This window comes from Plectrocnemia conspersa, unplaced genomic scaffold, assembly GCF_051122295.1.
Source record: "Plectrocnemia conspersa isolate PC_06_02 unplaced genomic scaffold, ASM5112229v1 ptg000012l, whole genome shotgun sequence".
NCBI classification, from domain to species: Eukaryota; Metazoa; Arthropoda; class Insecta; order Trichoptera; family Polycentropodidae; genus Plectrocnemia; species Plectrocnemia conspersa.
This window is the reverse complement of record NW_028277176.1, coordinates 7,768,529-7,788,977: the sequence shown is the minus strand read 5'-3', so window position 1 is coordinate 7,788,977 and position 20,449 is coordinate 7,768,529. Positions and strand designations below refer to the sequence as shown.

The 20,449-nt window shown below is 31.7% G+C and overlaps 1 protein-coding gene across 6 annotated transcripts in view; it reads left to right on the top strand.

The window, feature by feature from the left end:
• Positions 1 to 20,449, top strand: part of sfl (N-deacetylase and N-sulfotransferase sfl) — a 313,934-nt gene that overhangs the window by 99,559 nt on the left and 193,926 nt on the right. For 4 of the 6 annotated variants that reach the window (XM_088199102.1, XM_088199103.1, XM_088199101.1 and 1 more), the window contains one exon: positions 11,326 to 11,396. The exons of the other annotated variants lie outside the window; for them this stretch is intronic. The gene's annotated coding sequence lies outside the window, so the exon portion shown is untranslated. The remainder of the gene's footprint in view (positions 1 to 11,325; positions 11,397 to 20,449) is intronic. 6 annotated transcript variants of the gene reach the window in all.

Here is a 20,449-nt window from a genome sequence, read left to right as displayed (position 1 = left end):
CCAAGGGCATAGCCCCGGCGTCAGGCCCGAGAGCGTAGGCATTCTTTATGGTGCGCGGTTCTTCATTAGCAACGTCTAAAATTTGTCTGGCGAAGAAAGGGAGTTTTTTGGAACCAAATCTTCGCAGATTAATACAACTCACCAGCATTTTTATATGCAAGTTTCACTGTTTTCTGAGTGAGAAGCACTTTTTTTATCTCGTTCTAAAAAGTGTTTTGTCATGCTATATACATATTTATTTATAATATTACTATAGCGATAAATAAAAATATTAATATTTTAATATTTGGAACTAATAATATACATGGTAACTAGAACATACTTTTACTAATAAAAAGTTCAACAGAATTCCAAGGTATTGTTGCTTATTTTATTCGAAAAATATTACACAATGAGAAATCTGTGATTGTTTTTTTATCAATTGCTTGTGCACGCCTCCAATCTACTTCGTTGCTTTGCTTTTTTTCCAAACACAGTTAAAAAGTTTGCATTACAGATTTATGTTGACACAAATAGCCTTTTCTCTTACTTTTAGGTAGAAATCACATATCTTGGGCTAAAAATTTATAACCGATTTCTCATCAAACATATCTTTTGTTTTCGAATCAGTTTTTAGCTCCAAAAATTAATCTTGGCTTAAAACTAATCTTAATAAATCATTAGGAACTGTTTGAACTAAGCATTTAATTCCCTTAACTTTATATTATTAAGTTCAGTAAAATAGTAACTAAACTGGTTTTCAAATGCTGCAAATTTTTATTTTTCACAAATCCTTAAACACTAATTTTACTTGAAAGCCATCAAACATATAAGTGAAAAATAAGCTAATAGTGTACGTCATTCATTAGAGGTCGTGAGTTAAGTCCCTCTCACAAAATTCACAATTTGGATTATTTAATTCAAAGCCCTGCCCTCATAAAGTGGATCGTTCAAATTTGATCAAATTTAAAGCTTGCTGTTTCGCACATAAAAAAATTAACACATGCATATGTTAACACCTCTCTAATCTAAGTTTATAAATTAAAATTAAAATTTTATTAGTCAATGCGATTTATATTGTTAAATATCGGTTTTAGGGCTTCAACACACATTTAGGTTTAAGTTAATATATAGTTAATAAATTTAAGTTTGCAGTCCAGATAATTAACACTCGACCTCCATTTATGTGAAGTGTTTGCAATAGTTGCTTATACTATATATTGAAAATATTACGTCTTCCCGTTTATATTATTTAATAAAATAACTATTTTAATCTGTAGGTATTTACGTACATAAACATGCGGTACCATTAGTTCATTACTTAGCGAAACAACGTGGCTTCTATCTTGTAAGTATGAGCAAAGTATGTGCTGTCCAAATACTTAGAGGTCTTAAATTTAATGTTAATGTTAATATGTCGTGCCATACCGTATCTAAAGCTTTTTCTATATCAAGCATTAAGATACCTCAGCTTTTCTACTTATTGAAATTGACCGAAATGTGTTTGTTGAGTTGGCGAATAGTTGAGTGCTTTTCCTGAAAATTAAATGTTCGTTCATTGTATTTTTTGAAAGATTAACATTTTATAAATAATAAATTAACCACGTCTTTTGTGAAGTTTAAAGAGTGATAATAATGCATTTTAAAGAAAACGATTTTTTAACAGCTTTTATCTGTGGAAAAAACTTTATAATTTCATAGTATTCTAAAAAAGTTGCGGCAGTACACGATAAAAAATATACCTTATATTTGTACACTTTACTTACAATTTTAACATTTTTAAAATACATTATATTCAAGTTTAATTTAATTACCATATTACAATTATACAAAGAAAGATTATAAAATATTATATGTATACAATGAACGTTGACTTACTACTTTGCATATCTGATAATATATTTTTTTATCATGCAATTCCATTATATCGAATATCATTTTAAGGACGTTCAATAAATTCTTGGTTAATATTTACTCCTTTATTTAAACAGGATTCAAACGACATGACTTTATTTATTCGACTTTCTAACAAATGTTAAATATAGGTTGTATATGAGTAATGAGAGATCCTTTTAGAATTCCTGAATGTCGTCTAGACAGATACTTTTAAATTGATTAACTGATTATTTTGCTTTTATCAAAGGTTTATCTCCGAAACGAGTCCTAGCGTATCTATTATAGAATCTTACGTGATTAAACAAACCCCTGTTTGGTCACATAACACACGTGTCCGACCAATTGTCCTAATCGTCCTTCGTGTTCGGCTTCATTTGCCGTCGTTAATTACTTGTTTAATTAGCCGCGTTGGCATTAATTGCCAATTACTTTGCCTATGTCGGTTCTAGTGTCCGAACGTCATATTTAAGCATGATTGGTAGTTTTTTTTTCATATGGTTATAAGTAAATTTGTAATAAATAAACATTTTATGTAGAAATACATAGGAAAAAGGTCGGTATTTTTAAGTTGAAATTTGTTTCCGCGAGATGAATTTAAGTCGGGGGAGCGACGGTATCAGAATTTAGATTAGGTTGAAAAATACGAAGAATCAAACGACATTCTGGGATTTTAATAAAAAAGTGTGTGCAATTGAAATTTAATTAAGTATTTCGACTCGAATGACCTACTTGTTTTTTTAGTTAAGTTATTGGAAGCAAAATTGTTTTCTAAAGCGACGGTGGCTAAACTTATAATAACTGTAATATACTCAACGTTTAAAAAAATATTACTCTACAGTTTTTTTATATATAGCTCGATCAACAACAAAACATGCTTAAAATGATAAAGAAACATTACAGAAATTGTCTTCGCTTATTTTTAAATGTTCATAAGTAGATTACGTTAAAATTTTTTAACAAAAAAAAAGAACGAGGATTTTTGATTTTACTTTAGATGACATGTGCTTTTTAAATGGTTATTTTTAGAATTACATGTAATATAGGTTATTTTAAGAATAACAAAAATCTGGCGATTTCTAATTCTGGGTGTTCTTATCGTGAGTTTCGTAGAAAAGCTGATTTCTCTCGGCGGTTTGCTTCATAAAGCGCTTATTAAATATAAAGTATACATAAATCAGCGTCTTATAAAAAAATCTGCTAAAGTAAAAAATAACCAAAACTGCGCTATTTTTGCCTATGAAAGAACGGAAGAGAGAGAATAACAAATACTATACAATTGTAAGATCAATATGAGTAAAAAAAATTTATTTAATACGAAATGATTGTGCTTCGGCTAAAATAGGTTTTTACATATATTTTTTTAATTTCAGAAATAAATATCATGGTGAATAATTTAAGTTATGCTTAGTAGCTATGCTAATAAGTAATACATCTTGTTTAATAAAAATATATTAAAATATTTCCAGAATTAATTCGTTAGAAAGTATATAATATAATTAGTATGTTCTGAATAAAAACTCCATTATAACTAATTAAAAATATTTTTTCTATAATATTATTAATCATGTTAAAACAATCGGGAAACCTTTACGTTGTAATATATTCCCTAGTAAGTTTACTGTGTAATTGTTATGTTACATAGTAGATTGTCTTATCATCTGAAAAATAGTGCTAGAGCTGTAAGAAAAAAGTTTGGACGCAAACTTGTCAGGTATCTTGTATTGATCGAGTTTGATGGTTTTTGCAATGGTGTATGTTTGTCTTTCTGTATATATCACAATATTTTATTACGCGATTGCGCAGATACTACCCAACCAATATGTGTATTTCATAGCTCCAAGGAAGTCATATCTTACAGTGGAACAATTTTAAGGTTAGAAAATGGTTTCTTAATAAAAAATTTTTAATCTATAATTACAAGTTATTTGTTTACTTTAACGGTAAATGGAAAGTAAGCAGCATAATGCATCCACGATTTTAGGAAAAAGCTTTTATAGAGATAGATATATTTTTACTCAAAATTGGATTTATGTGGCAAGATATTAGATGCTGTAATCGAATATATATATATATATATATATATATATATATATATATATATATATATATATATATATATATGTATATATATTATACTTTATTTTTTATTTAAAATTCTTCAAACACATTCGCAGCAAAGTTCAAAATCTTGTTCTCGACATTATGGGGGTTTAATGTTAAATTTCATTTGTATCACCGAGCATATTGAATAATTCAAGCGATCGTGCGCGAAAAAATTCACCGTGCGAAGCAAGAAAAAAACCCAAAGTAAAAAACACAGTAACAAATAGGGGAAAGAGCAAAAAAAATTTAGCTACAGTCCCTTCTCTTTCTCCCCGCGGTCTCCGAGGTGAAATTCCCTGACACGCTGTTGAGCTCGCTTTTAAATTGACTTGTTTTCGGTGTCTGACTCTACGTTGGCCAGAAGAGGGAAACTTCGTTGGAAAAGCCAAAACTGCCGGCGAACGAGTTAAACAACGCTCTTATCGCCGTCGTACGTTTTAAGCTGCGTCAAGTTTTTGCAATTTTAAACCTAGGAGCACAACTTCCCAGTCCACCTTTTAAAGCCTTTCAAAAGTTTTATCAATTAATAAGCGAAACGCGCGCTACGCCCTTAGGGCGCCTTTCTAACCGCCCCTTAAAACCGTGCTGTATCCCATACGACCCACCTTCCAGCAACTTGCGTCTAAAAATAACGATTACATTATTTTGCTCGATTTAGTGCGTTAAAATTAAAACTGATGAAAATCTTCAATTTTATATGCGTATATTTTAAGATCATTTATTAAAAAAATTGTTTAACTATTTAACAAACAATGTTAAAAATAAATACTACAATAAGAACAGTCAATCAAAGAGTAAATGATAGTTATTTTTTATTTTAAAATTTGTTATAGAACATTTTTTTTTTAGAGCTTAATAAATACACATTGTTTGATTTTTCAAGAAAGTTTTATGGAAATTGCATCAAAACTATAGCCGCCATATCCCATACATAATATATTATATCTTATATATAATTTATCTTATATATATTTGTTCTAACCCGCTTCTTTTGAAAATAATCATTCTCCGATTAATTTGCTATGATTTTAATTTCTTTGTATGAATGGTGTATAATTTTACACGTAAACAAATGAAATATATTTAATCATAATTATTAACCCTTTGCGCTCGTAAGTCGACTATGTGTCGACATCGTATTTCAAGCGTTGTACTCGAACGTCGACAATATGTCGACAAAACTTTGAATGCATTTATTGGCTTTGTGTTCAAGCAAATTTTGAAAATTTAAATTTATTAATAGTAAAAAGACTTCTGTTAAACACATTTCAGTAATATTGAATTTTTAACTTATGCAAATAACTCAATAATCTTAAATTTACAAGTGTAAGTTTATTGTAAAATTTTTCATCGGAACATGGTCAAAGCGCGCGCTGTTAGGACGGCATCGCGCTAGACTTGACAGATTTAGGTTGTCAATTAATGCTTTAAAACTGATTTTTTCCTTCTAAGGGCATCTATATTTTTATGATATGGGATGAAACGGGATCATATGCTCTAATTGTGCATAATTATTACTTTATATTGTGTGTCTGTTATGAAATAAAAATAAAATTTTTAAGACGGAAAAAAGAGCGAGATGCCGTTATGCTAGCAGAGCTCGCTTACTCGCTCGCACTAGTAAAATGAGCGATTGACAACTATCGACCTGGGTACTCAACTCAAACGATAATATTAGTCTCGACACATTTAATATATTTTCGAGCTAGTAAATAGCTAAATTATGTAAAACAGAATTAGTAATCTGTGTTTTAATTATTTATAAATACATATATTGATTTTCTTTTAAAAATTATCCATATAATTACGAATGACGATATAATATTGAATTTTTAAGGACGTGACTATGAATTCGATATTAACCGTGATATTATTACTGTGACAGTAATAGTATGCGTTTATGCTAAGACTATTTTTACCAATTTTAAATCTGGTACAAGTATTTAAAGTTTCAAGTTTCAGGATAATCTTTTAATGTAATAATTTTTTATGATCAATTTATTTATATTTTTAAGAACTGTTTTAATAAATTCAAAATTTAAAAATTCAAAAATAAAGCCACGAGGCCAAACTACCCTGGTTCGCTCTAGGTGTAAAAACGCCTGCCAATCCAAAACAGATCCCCACAAAAAAACAATGTAATATTTATCATTTCTGCCTCAAATGGGCAAATACATACGAAAAACTTGTAGAATATTTGTCTAAATATAAAATTTGATCATTTTCACAAAATATAATAAAACTTTACCAGCCCCACCTATTTTTTTTTATGTACGAAAAAATTAGGTGGGGCCTGGCCCCAATTGCATTTATATCAGGGCTGTGGAGTCGGAGTCGGAGTCGGAGTCGTGAAAAATGAGCGACTCCGAGCATTTTTTAAATTATGAACTTTATCAATTTTTAATTGCGTAATAATGAATGTGTATAGCGTATGAATATTAAACTTGTAGAAAAACACCAAAAATACCTGATAAAATTAAACTTTTTTGAGTCGGAGTCGAAGTCGGAGTCGGAGTCGGAGTGGAGTCGTGTTGTTGGTAAATATCGGAATTGGAGTCGGAGTCGGAGTCGTGTTTTTTTTAACGACTCCACAGCCCTGATTTATATTATCACCACAGCTGATATTTTTGAGCGCCATTTCGAAATTTGTTAATATGTGGTGGCACCTATTCATGCCATATTTTTAAAAATATTATGGTTCAAATAATTGATTTACAGCCTTAAATTATACTAAAAAGCCATTTTAATAAGCTCAAATGCTTACGGCACCTTTAAATGTCTAATGAGTACTGGCGATTTTCTTGATGACACCTATAGAAGTCATCCGCGGTGAAAGGGTTAAAAGTCTTGTAAAACATATTTTTTTCAGTGAGTTTTAGGATTGTATTACACTTATATAAATTTATCCATATTTAACACTCTAAAGGTGGATGACTTAAATACGCGTCATTGAAAAACTATTGGTTAAAGTCGTTTATGCACAACATAATCAACACTTACACGTTTAATTGGATAAGATTTAAAACACAGTTTGTAAATTAGTGATATCTATTATATATTGCTAACTATAATTACAGCTTACAATCAATAGATGTCGCTTAGCAGTTAGGGCTTAATTTTAATAATAGCGCATTCTTAATATTAAAATGTTTAGTTTGCTGCGGGACCTGAACCGATAGTCTCTAGGATATCAGTTCAACGCCTTAAGGACTACGACATTCCGGTTATACAAGACAATCTAAATATAAAGTTGTAAAATCGCCATGACGCGTTTTGAATGTCTCTCTGTAAAACATATGACTGAAGAATATAGACAAGGTTATTTTGCTCGTGTAACACCATAGACCAGGGGTCGGCAAACCTTTTTTGTGAAGGACCAGATTGTAAATATTTTAAGCTCAGCGGGCCAGGAAGCAAAATTAAAATGAGCTTTATCATTTCTCTCAAATATTCAAATGTATTGCAAAAGGCGTTACGTGGGCACTGAAGATGCTGTCAAATTTAAAGTGCATAACGTCACGGTGAAATACAAAGCAATAGGAGCACCTTATAAGGTGATACCTAGCTAGCTCCTTAACTCGACGGTTGGCCGCTCTATTATAGCACATACTTTGATTTTTTTATGTAAAATCTAACAATTACTTGCAGCCCGGATTAAAATAAGCAGAGGGCTGGATTTGGCCGTAATTTTCTGACCTCTGCCATAGACAGTGAATATATTAAAAAATATCTAATTTAATTTGGCCTTCTTTTTCGTATTTTAAATATTCCTATCCTAAGTGCATGTAAACGCAGGACAAATACCCCCTGGATAGATATATCTCCCATCAAAACTCCCCTGGACATTAACCCCCTGTACAAATAATCCCCTGTGCAAATAACCCCCTGACAAATAGCCCCCTGAAAATTAACCCTCCGTGTAAATAACCCCCCTGACAATTAACCCCCGCCACGTATAGAGATAAGTATTTTATATAAGTTTTTATTATTTATAATAAATGGTCATTATTTTAATAAAATAATGTTTAATACGAATAATCAGTATCAATACTAATTTATTTCATTCAGCAAAATACAGAATTTTTAAAATATCAATTAAACTAACACATTTACGAAGAAAATATACGTATTGTATATTTTGTACCGGTGACCGGTGCGAGCAAAATTGTTATAAAGAGTATTAAAAAAAATAAAAAATATTATTAGGCTAGATACATATGTATGTATAATACAGCTAAACTTTGGTAATGGCGCCAGTATATGTTTTATTAAGTATAATAGAGCGTCACGAGACGTGTTAAGTAATATCTGTATTATCTTTATACGTGGCGGGGGTTAATTGTCAGGGGGATTATTTGCATGGTGGGTTAATTGTCAGGGGTTATTTGCACGGGGGGTCAATGTCCAGGGGGGTTTTGACGGGGGGTTATTGTCCAAGGGGTATATTTCCAGGCGGTTAGTGTCCTAGAACCATATTTTCTAATCTAGATTCTCCTTTATATATGGACCTTCGCTTTACTTTATTTGGAATCTCATTATCGGCAGCTTAGCGTCAAAAGTGTTAAATTTTGCTTTTAAAAATCATTGGTTATATCGTCAAAATGTATCCTTTTGCTTAAAACATATGTGCTGATGTGCATATTGTTTGTGTTTTATTTATTGTAAGGTGCATAACAATTTTTCGTATTAAATGTGTTTTTAAACGTTATTATATGTTGATATATGTTTTATTTAACTAACAGTATATTTTTTTATTTTTTATAATACGTTTATTGTAATCTGATTTTCTAAAAAGTCTAAAACTTGTTAATGGGAATATATTAACTATTTACCAAGAAAAAACAACAATTAAAAAAACTAAAAACTAAGGTTTTACTAAGAAAAAAAAACTACAAGTAAAAAACTTGTGCTCTTTGTAATTTTAATCTTGATTAAATTTTATTGTAACCATTATTTTTTTGTATGAACGCAAATTGTTGATCGCTAAACGCTATATTATGAGCGCTAAACGCTATAGAGCGAGCGCGATGCGTAAGATAATAAGCGCATTGCGCAAGATAATAAACGATAGGTGCAAAAAAAATACAAGCAGTCCAATATTTTAATTATTCAGAATTCATATTACATCTAGCTATTTACAAATTTCTTAATGGTTATAAACCCCTGCCGCTACATCACTCAGCTGTTTTTTTAAATAATTCATTTATTTGTTTTACCGCGCATTTGATTGCGATGGACGAAAAATCATCTAAAAACATCATTACATTTACCTTCCTATACTATGTATACCTAATACTATGTCATTTATTTTTTGTGAATAGTAAGTACAATTCTTCGTGAACACATTTTAATAAATTATTCTTTTCTAAGTTTCATGGTTAACGTTTTACAAATTATTTAAAAAAGTACAATAAAAAAAGTTATTTTCCGATTAAAGTATTTAAATTATATAATATTTTAAATATTTAATTAATTTTTTTTTAACTAAAATACTGACAAACTATCAATCTTTCGCTGTATTAATTTTAATTTGTAAAAAGATTAATCAAAACATGTTTTATTTCATTTTTACTTCCAAAAATTGAACATAAAAAAAGTCTCGAAATTAAATACGAGCTGGCGCTACCCCAACCAAAAAAAAAATACGAGTGCAAAGGGTTAAAAATAAATATAGAGTTGGCACAATGATTTTTGAGCCTTCACTAATAATTCTTTTGTTGTCCACCAACGAAAAATATAAAACAAGATGGCCGACAGTAACGTGGCAACAGTTGTAAATAATTTTGCTACGCTTATTTTGGCATGTGCCTTGTTCGATTTGACTGAATATAAATACTCTGATTGCGAATTAACTAGGTATGTTATAATATATATATAATGTGTGTAATGATTATAAGAAAACATTGATTTAACTAGATAAACAATAATAAAACAATCTTCGTAATGGAATCTTCAAATTTTGAATTCCTGTCGACGGGCTTCGAGGCCGAAAAGTGAGTTTTTCTTTTACAATACATAAAAATTATCATGGCTTCTAATTTAATGCAAATAAATTACCTAGATCGTTCCATTCCGAGCAACGACCCGCAATATATCAGCCAACGGACAACTCATAAATGTGTAGTTTCTTGGATTTTATCTAATACACCAGTGCTTTTCAAACTTTTTACATCCGCGGCCCGGCGAAAATAGGAAAAATATTTCGCGGACCGGCGTCAACCCAAAATAAAAACCAATGTTAGGTAAAATTTTATTTAAATGCTATAAAATTACAATTTTTTGTTAGTGCGACATCTACTGCTGCTTTTTTGCAAGAAAATTTGATATACGTGGTTGCAGCGTTGTTTCTGAGAGATAAAGCGTTGAACTAACACCCAATCGATTCCTCTGTTTTGTTTTTATTATTGACATTCTTTCACACAAATATGAAGTTAAAAAAAACTACCAAGAATTTGATAGCTTTGTAACTCAGAGCTAGATATTCTTTATCGAGAGATATCTAGAATTGTAATAATGAGTGTATTTTATGTTTGGACACCAGAGTGACATCAGAAGATAATTCGATCAGCTTTTCTTTTTCACGACTTCTAAAAAGGGTTTATTTTTCCATAGGTTTCTCTTATGTAGATCTTTACTTTCAGAAAAAATTGTGAATAACAAACGTCGTCGACATGTGACTTTTCGCAATTCTGACATATCAAACTTTTTTCAAAATTTTTTTATAAAACATTTTTTAACAAATTTTATTGTGTTTATTAAAATATCTTTAAAAATAGACATAAATACGATCTGTCAATCTAATAAGAGGTTGTAAATATTCTGTAGTAGTATGGTAATTAAAAATAAAATAAAAATATATCATCTTCTTTATATTCAATGTAACGAATTTTGAGTATAACGATTTTTTTCGGTACCGTGAGCTTCGCTATACCGAGATTTTACTGTGCAATATTTTGCTGAGTTTTAAACCTAATCTTATATTATACAATATTAAATATCTAAATTTAAAATTTAACTTTAAATAATATAAAATGTTTTCTTCAGGAAATATTTAACTAAGTTGTAAACCTATTTTAAAATGAATTGAAAATGTTAAGTAGTATTTTATAGATTAAACCATTTTGACTATCATTGAAAATCTTAAATATTAATGTCTAATTTTAACCATTAAATTAAATAATAGATTAAAAAAATCAGAACGAAACAAAATTAATATTTAAAACCCACAAAGTTGAGGGTCCGGTATTCACACATTCGCTAACTTTGGTACCTCACTGTCGTGAGGTACCGACAGCTAGTTGTATAGTGAATAAAATAAAAGTGATTTTAAAACTTTTGTTTTTTCAGGATTTCCCGAAAAATCTCGATCCAGAAATCACATAACTGAATCTCTCATAGCTGTGGAATTTTAATTTATGGTAAGTTGTACATTTTGATTAAATTACTTTGTATGATTATTCATTGTATTATTTTAATGGTGCTTTTTTGTAGTTATTTTCTATTTATGAAAAAAAAAGTAGATACTAATTTTATTATTTTGGTGTAATTAAAAGTCATCAATATGTTTATAAAGTAGCTTCGTAAATTATCTTTGAAAGTTGAGCGACGTTTTAAATTTATTAATTAATTAAAAAAGTATATGATTAATTAGGAGCTAATTAATTAATATTATTAAGAGCTGTTCTGTTTTTCCGCTACGTTTTAATTTGTACATAATGTACTTAATATATTCCTCTCTAGTGTAATAATTAAATTATGCTTAACGCACGATTCCGAGAAATAGATACCAATTATGTCTTAAGCTGACATTGTTTACGTCCTTTCGTACTTTTCTTAGGTTCACTGTTTTTTTACTAACTCAAAATGCATGTGAAACATATTAAGTAAAATAAGTCTTATCAATCTATGAAGCGAATAAGTCTATCAAGATCGTTTTGCGTATAGCCAAAATTATTGCACAAAACATTCAAATGTGTGTTAATGTTTCGGAGAAAGAGAAAGTAATTACGCAGCCCTGAAAAAACGTTTTTATATAAAGAAAAACGTATTGTTAAAGAAACCATTATTGCTTGTATGAAATGCATTGGAGAACCAAACCATGCCGGATTCATTGGCCAAAAGTACACACAAAGCGGTTGTTTCAAGAATGCTTTTGATTGTAAAGACTGATTATTCAGATATCCGATCTACCCTGATAGCAAGTCGATATCCGGCAGATGTAGAACAAACACAACGATGAGGTATATCGTAGCTGATTTGCTCTTTCTTCATGTCAGCACATGTAAAAGTTCTTGATAAATCGCTGTATAATTTTCACAATATATTAGACTACCACTTAGCGAATCTTTTTTTAAACAAAAAAATGCCGGAATTCAATTCTTGTCAAGCCTTTTGCTAATGAAAATTAATTCAAATATCATGTATCTACATGATATTTAAAGCAGCTTTTCCTATGTCACGAAGTGCACGACAAATTAAAGAAAGTTTATAATATTTTTTTTCTTTACTTTAGACATGTCAAACTAAAGTTAAACGAACAAATACAAAATTCTTTCCAACACTTTCGATACAGCTTTGAATATACACAAAGAGGGTGTTTTTTTTTTTACTTATGGTGGTTGATTCATAAACTAACAATAAAGTTCTATTTTTCGATTGAACAGTTTCTTTCAATACATTTTTTTCTCATTTCATCATTTATATGTTGAATGAAGAATACTAACCATTTCAATTCCATTCATTCTCGCAGATAAATTTCACTTTAAAGTATAGAATGCTTGATTTTTCTTTGCTACTTTATATGCACTTCCAATTTTATTTGCTGTTATTACATTTTTGCGAAATTTAAAAAAATGTTTTCAAACTTTCTTTTTTCGGTTTCAGAAATAATTTTTAACTTTGCTTTGTATGCAGCAGATTCTCTGTCATCGATTTTTTTAAAGTATCCCATATTCCCAGAATATGTGATTTCATTGTTGGCCCATTAGAAATATTTATTTCCATCGTCGATTCAGTTTCAAAAGTTCCAACATTTCTGCAAGGTGTGCAACCAAGTTTCATTATGTGTATGTTCAACCATTTGTTTTTTTAAATTTAATCACAATCCGACCAATCCGAGTTGGGCCTTGCTTCTCAAGATCAGCTTGAGATGATTCAACTTGCACCAATATTTCCATATTTTCTGTCATCGTTTCTGTTATTGTTTAGGACTTTTCAGTGGGATCGGCGGTTGAGAAGTAATCGGAATTTTCTTTCATTTTTAAAATTGAGGTTAAACTTTTACACTTAAAAATAAGGAAAAACAAAATAATGACGTCATATTTACGTAAAGTTCAAGAAATAAAATTGTTCGCTTATTGTCAATCGCTACGCACGTGTACTCAGTAACAATTGCTTTTGAAACAGTAAAAATACCGTAATAAAAGGTGCCGGAACGCCGTTCCACCGCGTTATATAACAAAAAAAGCCCTGCTACTTGGTATGTATGGCTTCAATAGATCGAATCGCAAACAGTTATGCTGGAAACTCGGTGTGGCCTAATCCTTTTGAGATGATCTTGTTTGTGGTTCATTACATTCCAATAAAGCTTCCCCCTGAGTTCTCAAAGCAAATTACAAATCAATGATATTGCCGTTATTATGGGTGTTAATGTTTTTTAATGACCGTGACTTAGCATATTGATGAACTAAGTGTTGTTGATATAAGAAGCGAGAATGACATTTTTTTCTGTATTTTTCGTTGTTTTTATCTTCGCATTTTTCCTTGTTTATTACGGGTAGTTAATTCGTACCGTGTTATGGCGCGAGCCGAAGATTAATGCAGCGTTAATTTCATTATGGAAATTAACCGGGCACCCCCCCCTTTTGTACGCTCTCCGTGTGTTCATTTATCATTTTTTAGTAGTCCGCAAATGATGGGCGTCGGTAATTTCGGGCGCAAAATGTTATAAGAGTTGTCTACGAGGAATAAAATAAAAAATAACGCGTATAAAAAGCGGCGAAAACAATATTGGCGCGGACACAGGGTCCGCCCGGGGGGTATAATCAATCAGCCCTTCGGGAACGGGGAATGTTTCGGACATGCCGGGGACAGGAATAAAGGGCCGCACCATTGACTTGTGACATAATCGCCGTAATTTCGAAGGCTGCTTCTGAAATAATCAAAACGGGGTCGGAACATTCCCTGCCGATCTGCCTCCGAGCGATTCGGCGCTGTAAACATGGCTGTGAACGCGTTTTGTTATTGTTAAAAAAATTTGATCTAACGACTCACGTACGCATTAGTTCAGCCTTTTTCAACTCGTACATACTATTAGGTAGTAAGGTATTCTGAATATTAGGGGCAATCTCAACAAATGTATGCGTCGAGAATCCGAAATAGATTATTTTTATGATGTAGGAGTTTAACTATAATGCTAGTTTATAAATAAAATACTTGAATTTAAAACTATTTTTAAAACGTGTATGCTAAATTTATTTTGTACATTTATAGTTTCTGGAAGTTTTAATAAGTAGAGATGAAGGATTTTAACTTGAAATGCTTTCGTTAAAAACTTGGGAGTAGCGTTCGCAAAAGGATGGATATTTTATTAGCACATCGCCGAAGTATATGACAAGACTTAGCTATGCCTAGCGCATTTCCCTTTAATACGATTGGTATCAGTTTTTTGTGTTCTAGAGCATTTTTGATAGGGGCACTAGTGTATAATTTACTGTAGTTTATGTACGATTTAAACCCAGTGCCTTTCAGTTACGGGATTTAGAGCAGCGTGCTTTTAGACCGATCAAGAACGTGTGAGTCCATGATCGTATGTTGTTCGCGGGCGGTGGGCGTCTGCTGGTTTCTTTGAGTGTCCGCCGGAGTCTGCGAGTTGCTGCTTGTGACTGTTTTCTCCTCATCGGAGTCCAGGCTTAAGTATCCAGGCCTGCAAAGCTTGCTGACCAATCGCAATTATGCAGCGATCATCGAGCCAATCGCTGCAGTCTCTTCTTAGAACGGCGAAATAGGTATACGCCTTTAAAAAGCGACGTTTGCTTGGTGGGTATTGTCCAAGGTCGTATTGCATTGCAATCCTGTGATGTATTATATCCGTGACTGTTCCGCAACAAAGAAATACTCTCTTAATGATGGAGAATATTTACTGTAAGAACAAAACTCATGTTATTTATGTGGTGTTAACGAAGACTTTGTGTTTGATACCATCTTTTACGCTATTGTGTTGTTTCCTTGTTGATAGATGATCATGTTTTGAGACAAAGACCCTTACAAACGTGGTAATATGTGGTTGCTACAGCTTCTTAACACACTGATCTTTTATGACCGTTCCGTTGGATTTTAAATTGTTGAAATCTGTCATCTGAACAGGTTTGAAACGGTCGTAAAATATTTTTAACAAGCGTGGAATATGGAAACTTCGCGACCCGTTGTGTTTTAGATCCAAGTTCTGTAATTTATTGACTAGCAAAAAGTCTATGAATTAATGAATTAGTTTATTCTGTCTATTGTCACGTGTGGTCCGCACTGGCCGGCATAAAAAGATAAATAAGTTAGTGCGCCAATTTCAATAAAATCTTTTTAGATTCGAAATTACCGATGTCACTGTGCTCTCCCACACATTTAATAATTGGCAATTAATAAATGTTTATCTGTAATCATAGTTAAATTATTTTACAGCTGAAAGAATTGCATCGCTAACATCTGATAACATCGGCCTTGCCCTTCAAACAACATTATATTTATTTAAAAAGGTGAAAATTAAAATATGTATATTGAAAAATTTCAGACGACCACTGGTTGGCGGTTGTCGTGGCATGGACATAGCTGCTTGAGCTTTTCAATGAGCTCGCCACATATAAACATGTTTTCTGCTATTCTGAAGTGAGAAGGTGGATATATGTTTTATTTGTTTGTCCTTTTAATTCAATAATACATTTTCGCTTATGGCAAATGAAACCCTTTGCCCGATGTCGGAATTGCGTTTTGAAAATAAGCTCTCATTCGCCCCTAATATGACTCAGGTTTTCTTGCTGTGCGGCATTCTTATGTAAAAAACTCACGCTTCTTTATAAAATGACATTGGATAGAGTTCGTGTTACATATCCGATATATGTTTTAGTGTATTGAGATCAGTAGCAACGAATCTGCTCTGCTTTTCCAATTTTGTGTCGAAAAATCTCGATATAAGCAGAGTAGATGTCATCTACACTGATTTTATAAAGGTTTTTAATAAAGTTTGTTATGATTTAATTCATAAAAAATAGATAGATTCGAGTTCAAAATCGTTGTAAATAATGGCAACATATGTCGTTTAAATACATAGCTACATCGGTAATTCATCAATCTTGACCGAAAAATGTTTCGTCTCTTAATATGTCGTTTACGTAACAATGTAATGCACAAAATTAAAATGTCTTTACTTTGTGGTTTGGTTCGAGTTGCTCGTGCGGCGACCATTTTAAGCTACTACTGTGCCTTTATGTTGCATTTAATCATTGTATTAATCGCATTTTTAAAGGTTTCTCATTATTTACTTATCTTATTTTATGTATATAGTTCATCGTGAAGCATTGAAAAAACCTGTTGTAATTATGACATAATTTAAACAAAAACTCGTTATTTATCAAGCACAGTACCTTAAAGCAATATTGCTTTTCGATTAATTTATAAGCTTGTAGGGATTTGTTCTTTAATCGACTTTTATCTATAATACTCTTGTGCATGATAAGGAATATTGTAATGAAATTAAATATAACTCTTGGTTATTTTTCCTCTAGTATTCTCAACGTCTTATCTTATTGTAAAATAGCTATCTTTTTAGAAAAAATCCAAATTGCATTTTTTTATTTATTTTTTATTTACATACAGTATATTTGTATCGTGTGTATCGTAAAATATGATTTATTACCTGCACTTAAAAATTTTCATTCCACGATTCAAATTAAATGTTAAAATGTGTGTTTTATGCTAATAATATATATATTTTACACAATTTGTATATATCGATAGGTCTTGTTCTATTAATAGTGTAATTTAAAGGTGAATTTCTATTGTGCAACTAAAGATCCCAGCATCGATAAAATATTACGGTTTTGATGTATAATTGAAAATGATAATGGTACTGCGTAAAATTAAGCAAAATTTTTTTTTAATATGATATCATGCATGGCTAATGTTATCACATAATTAATTGGAGCGTAAATTAAATTAATTGCGCGTTAAGTGATATGAGCGATGTCGTAATGATGCCATTGATTTGTCGCCATATGCAATTGAGTTTATGGATAATTACTGATGTTGCTAATTGAATAATAAACAAGAGTTTTTTTATTAAACGAAGTATGTCAAATAACATCCTTATCGTGAGGTCAAACAATTAATTTGGATTTTTAAATTATTTCACGATTTCATTATTAATATTACGTACCTGTTGCAGTTGATAAATATTTACTGTTTTTATGAGCGTATGCAAAAACAATGTATTGTGATCTTATATGGAATGTCTATTGTATGCATATTGCAACTGGACTTAAATGGTATTATTGTTGTCTATGAGTTGCGTAGCAGGTTCGTTTGTATAAAATACTTCTTTGTCAATCTCAACTTTTATTTAACGGTTTGTTCACATCGCAAATAAACTGGGCATACTTTGGGTCAAGTGTTGAATAATATTAAAAATACAAGCAAAGGGACAATGCTGCTTACCAAAATAGTTTATTTGCCAAGTTTAACTTGTTTATGGAAATACAGTATTAGAAAATAAAACATCTTTTTTTTTTATAAGTAAGTTTTCGTATAGACCTTCGTAATCACACAACTTTAAATATGCGGATGTGATAGTATTTTAGATTTGCTAAATCTTTATTTGCTAGATGACCAACGACAAATGTTCACTATCAATTTTCGCACCAGGTTTTAATAGTTGACTAGCAAGCAGTGAAGCATAATCTCATAAACATTTTTCGATACGATGTTTCTTTTATTAGAGATTTGCCAACTCATACGTCTATTATCTGTGTTTTATATGGCTTCAAAGATAAAACACATATTTTAGTAAACGAAATATAATGCAGGTCAATTAAATAACAGAACAAAGTTCATTAATCTTAGTAAACATTCCTGGTATATAAACAATTAAAAAAACTTTTTTACGGTAATTAGAGAAAATATATCTTCCAAGTTTTAAGGCCGAAAGGATGTGACTGCAGCCAAATATAAACTACCACATATATAAAAAAATCAGGCGGTGGAGTTAAAATGCAGGTTATGGAAGTCTGTGCTGTCTGAAACAGCTAAGATTCGTCGCCATGTGTTCTCGTGATGCTTTCGGGATAATCTAATGTCTGGTGATTGCAATAATAACGGATTTGTAATACCGGTATTACCGAGAGAAAAAAACAGTAAATACAATTATTATTTTAATTAATTAAATATTCCGTGGACTATTTGGGTGAAAACATGTTTTAATGGAGATAAAAATTAAAATAATTAATAAAAAACGTATATGCAATACCATTTTTATGTTTTCAATTCACCAGCCATCCCTATCATAAAAAATATAAATATCGACATGCTAAATTAATTTTTCAAAAATTGCGTCCGGTGGGACAACCCACTAACACAATGCAGAAAACTGCATTGTGTTGGTCTGATATTTTGGATTTTTTGAACTAAAAGGGTTAATATTATAAAACTACTTAGTTAAACTCGCAAGTAGCATCATTTTATTATACTTGCTGCTTTCAAGCCATATGAGTATCGTCGTTTTCGTATTTCTATGCCATGGAGATATCGTTCTTAGCAAATAAGATGTTCGTTTTTTTTGTATTTTTTTCTGTATAATCGGTATTTCATTTTGAAATGGCGGTGTTACCGAAGGCAAATTTTTGCCTTAATACTGGTATTGCCGGTACGTATTTCTCGTACTGATGCAGTCTTTTGGATCGTCTCTGCTGCGTCTCCTTCTCGTCTCTTACCGCGTCTCTCCCTCTGTGGTTAAGTGTCACATATTTCATAAAGCTGGTTTAAGACAGCGCTGGCGAATTACAGATGAAGATGTTTGCAAGCTAATTAAATCCCTTTTTGGACACACCTCCGAAACGTGTTCATGCTAAAATAAATGTTCCAGATGGTTATTCAGGCGATCGGTAGAACAATAGTAATATGCGCAGGGTAGAATATATTGTCTAGTGCGCGTCTTTTCCAAACAAAGAGTAGTTTTTTCAGCGATATTTGTGGGTAATGAAAATAATTGGTTTTCCGTTTAATATTTTCAAATGTGTGTGGCTACACTTTCGAGATAGGTTGTTCGAAATATACGTTAAAATGATCTCTAAATTATAATAATTTGTGCAGGTTTGAAATCCCTACAAAACCTTGAAATGGGGATATGATGTCAAACCGCAAAACGTTCTGGGTTAATGAAAAGCGTCGCACGCAACTTAACCGGGAATAACAACCGGGTTCGAATCCGGGATTATCTCGGTGGCGATTTTATCATACGGCGCTCGTTAACGTTTTCATTGTTGTTGCGATCGTATCGCTACCGACTTAATGAATACATTTGTTCGGCAACGCAGTGATAAAATTCTTGCGCTCACCGCAAATAAAACGGTCCAGGTCGTTTGTTTTGTTCGGTATTCGCATATGCGGTAGATAATATGTGAATAACTGAGAGCCGTGCCTCCAAACTATTGGGCGGCGACCTATAATGGTTAAAATAAATCAGGGTTAAATAATGTAGATAAGAGCTACTCGAAAGAATTTTTAGAACATTTTGATTTAAGTCATTTTTGATACACTTCTTATTTACATTATAAATAATAATTTAATTAATTTTTAAAATTGACAGTTAGATTACAGCTATTTTTTAAATGAAATTCCTACAATTCGTGCCATGTAAATATACTACAAGCGATAAAGAAAAGACGCCAACCCATTTGCCCTATTTTCATATGGTGTTCGGCATGGTATTTTTCCCCACCGCCATTAGCCATTAAAATGGCTTCGCAGAGCATAAAATTACGCAGACAATTCCTTGCCGGAGCTATTTTACATTTTCAACACGTGTCACCGTCACGTCATCGTCTTTTTGCTCCGGCGAAAATATTCGTTTATGGGAAGGAGGGCGTAGGTTTTCTTCATGAACAACCCCGGGCTAATAGTGTCCCGTAGGAGGGTGGCCGACATCCCCTGTCAACCAGGGTGTCAATCATCCCACTTTGGACGAAAGAAAAAAAGAAGCGAAGGTCGTGAAATTCAATATTGATCAAGTCTGGCATAAATCTGCCGCGGTGTCTCCGAGGATAACGCATACACGGGGAACGCGTTTCTTGGTTCAAAATTGAGTTAGCCGCAATTCAAGGACGAGCGAAGAGACAAAGTGGTGTAGGCCGTGTCGGGAATAGGCAAGAAGGCACTGGGCTATGCGAAAAATGTGTTTTTATAGCCTGAGATGGGAGAGCAAAGACATCAA